The sequence below is a fragment of the Haliotis rubra genome, unplaced genomic scaffold, assembly GCF_003918875.1.
Source record: "Haliotis rubra isolate DU_JTF1 unplaced genomic scaffold, ASM391887v1 Scf563, whole genome shotgun sequence".
Taxonomy (NCBI): Eukaryota; Metazoa; Mollusca; class Gastropoda; order Lepetellida; family Haliotidae; genus Haliotis; species Haliotis rubra.
This window is the reverse complement of record NW_025767261.1, coordinates 155,322-158,515: the sequence shown is the minus strand read 5'-3', so window position 1 is coordinate 158,515 and position 3,194 is coordinate 155,322. Positions and strand designations below refer to the sequence as shown.

The following is a 3,194-nucleotide window of genomic DNA, read 5'->3' as shown; positions in this document are numbered from 1 at the left end:
TAAAATCATTAAATACCGGATTGCATTATCATTGACTTGAATATCAACTTCCAGAGTGTACTTGTCTCACTATTTTGACCCGTGAAGATTCGGGTTAGAATTGATCTTCAGTAACTCATGCCTGTCCTAAGAGGCGACTAAGGGGATCGGGTGGCCAGGCTCGCTGACTGGGTTGACACATGTCATCGTATCGCAATTGCGTAGATATGTGTTCATTCTGTTGATCACTGGATTGTCTGGTCCAGACTTGATTATTTACAGACCGCCGCCATATAGCTTGACTATTGCTGAGTGCGGCGTAAAACTAAACTCACTCACTCACTTACTATTACGACTTTCTCATGATGCTGATGCCTTATGTTTCAGTGACGGTCTCTACGGGTCTTGTTGACCAGACCATCCTTGTTGGAGACACGATCAACCTTGTCGCCATCATGAGCGAGTCGGGTCTGCAGGATGTTCTCTGGTTCAAAGGAAACATCCGCGTACCCAGTGATCCCAGGATTACTTTCACCAGTTCTGGATTCGAACATCGACTAACTATTACCAATGCGCAGCTTGGTGATGCAGGCACCTATAGGCTCACGATCAACGGAGTTAGCACGGATGCACAAGTCTTTGTGCAGGGAAATTCAAGTATGTTCTTTAAAAATGACACATCGCTGGTCTCTCTTATCATCTTTAAGAAAGTAAATATAGTACGTAATGTTATGGCACAAATGTACATTTTGTACGTTGAATAAGCAACCATGTCACTTCATGTACCTGTGTTATACTGAACACTAATCTGAAAATCCTTAGAACAAATTACTGACTCTTTTTCATCATGAAAGTTTGGCCTACATGAACATGTTATTTTGGACCATCACCTATTGTCATCTACTTTATCATTTTTCAGATACTGGATCAAGCGCAGGTAAATTTTCTTCTCGAAAGAAATGAGACATTATTTGACTTAATCCCAGGAAATGAACTAGTTTGATCATTAAGCCACGGTCAGTTTCACGCTTCACGAAATAACACTGTTTGAAATATACAAATAGTCATTTCTTTACACTCACAAGAATTATTCCTTCTGAAACGCTTCATATTAACATTTGTTTGTTGAGGAAAACTGATGTTATTTGAAAATATATTTTTTGTTACTTTTTTGTACTCGATTAGAAACATATTTCGTATGTCATAGATATGTACATCACATGTTTTGTAGATATGTCCATGCTGATCACATGTTTTGTAGATATGTCCATGATGATCACATGTTTTGTAGATATGTACATGATGATCACATGTTTTGTAGATATGTACATGATGATCACATGTTTTGTAGATATCTATATGCTGAGCAAGTTTTCCTTGTTTGTTCTAGTCTGCCGCGACAATATTGATGTGTTCCTGGCTATCGATGGATCAAACAGCATCAACCCCGACCCCTTCGAGTTCGAGCTTTTACCTGCAGTCGTATCGTTTGTGGATGAAATGTTCAACAGAACCAATGGTGACCTTCGTATGGGCTACGTCCTCTACAGCAGTGTCATCAACAACGAGGTGAACCTGACAAGAAGTGAAGCTCTGCTCCGCAATTCTCTACTGGCTGAGAACTATCCCAATGGGCTGACAAGCACCCATCTTGCTCTTAACCGCATCAAGGATCTCATTGACGCTCAGACCACCGACGCTTCCAAGGTCGTCATGGTAATTACAGATGGTGCTTCTGATAACAGAGCGGCAACAGCACAGGCAGCGTCGGACTTGAAGGCGAGGGGAGTGCAGATCATTGCGGTCGGAGTGGGTGACCTCATTAACCAAGACGAGCTCCGTGGCCTAGCATCCTCTTCCGATATGGTCATCCTTGTGGACGACTTCAGGAACTTGGCGACACAGCTATTAAATATCACAAGCCAGTGTAACGGTATGTCTAGTTCAGATAGATATAGTTGTATCTGTACAAGACTGGCGCTCAGCACCTCATGCTCGTCGTAAGATACGACTAAAGGAGCAGGGACCCGTTTCACAAAGCAATCGTAGCGCTACGACTGTCGTAAGTCTATGTTAAAGTATGGGAGTTACGATCTCTTTAGCGCTACGATTGCTTTGTGAAACGGGGCCCAGGTGCCTAGGCTCGCTGAGTTGGTTCATGGATGTTATCGTATCCCAGTTGTGTTGAACGGTGCTCATTATGTCAATCAGTGGATTTACATTCCCCTGCTCCGGAAGCTGCATATAGCTTGAACATTGCGCAGCAAATGAGATAATGGAATAATGTCTTTTTCTTTTCTGACCACAATACAAAGTTATTACAAGCATAACCAACTGGAACGATAAACATACAATTAAACATGATTTTCAGTATTTTGTGCATATTAGAAATATAAATTGGCAAACTGGCAATCTGAAAATGGTGAATATTTCCTGCGAGCAGGTGTGTTCTCCAGCTGGACGGAACAACGTCGTACTCCATGTTCAATGCCCTGTGGTGGAGGAACTCAGACCGTGACGAGGACACGGACCTGTTCTGGAGGAACTTGTGTGGGACCAACCACAGAAAATCTCTCTGTCAGCTGTAATACTGGCTCATGTACATGTAAGTGTGAACAAATGCCGTACGAAAACATGTAAGAATTTGCAATCTTAACATTTTAATTAAAATATATATACTGTTGTTTTAGTACTTCAGCGTTTTGTCGACATCGCGGTCTTTGAGGGAGACTCCTTTGAATTGATGGCCGTCTTTGGTGAGGCAAATATTCCTGGAGCTACATGGACGAAAGAAGGAACTGCAATATTCAATGGTGGCAGGTTCTCAACCTCGGGGATAGGATTCAATCAGGTCCTCAGAGTGACCAACACTCAGCTGAATGATGCAGGACAGTATACACTGTCGGTAGGTGGAGTGACCACAGTCGCCCGAGTCACTGTCCTTCAAAGACAAGGTCAGTTTTCTTTAAAATGTGCTAGATTAGTCACACTGTGTATTGGCCGACATACATGGGCTTGCACTGCAGCCAAAAAACATCAAGATATATATTCTCACTACCAGGGAATAACACTATATGTAATAATCAACACGTTCAAGGACGAATATAATATCCATTTCCAGCCAGCAGATTAAGCTGCAAAATGAGACACTGATCACACAAAATAGAAACCATGCTTTTGGAAGTAGGTCTTCAAAAGCTCTGGAAATCGTGACT

At 42.2% G+C, this 3,194-nt stretch overlaps 1 long non-coding RNA gene across 1 annotated transcript; it reads left to right on the top strand.

The window, feature by feature from the left end:
* The first annotated feature begins 557 nt into the window (after nt 1-557).
* Nucleotides 558-1,447, top strand: LOC124254086. Its single transcript, XR_006892383.1, has 3 exons — nt 558-636; nt 899-916; nt 1,370-1,447. It is a non-coding gene; the product is annotated as an uncharacterized LOC124254086 (long non-coding RNA).
* Nucleotides 1,448-3,194: the final 1,747 nt, after the last annotated feature.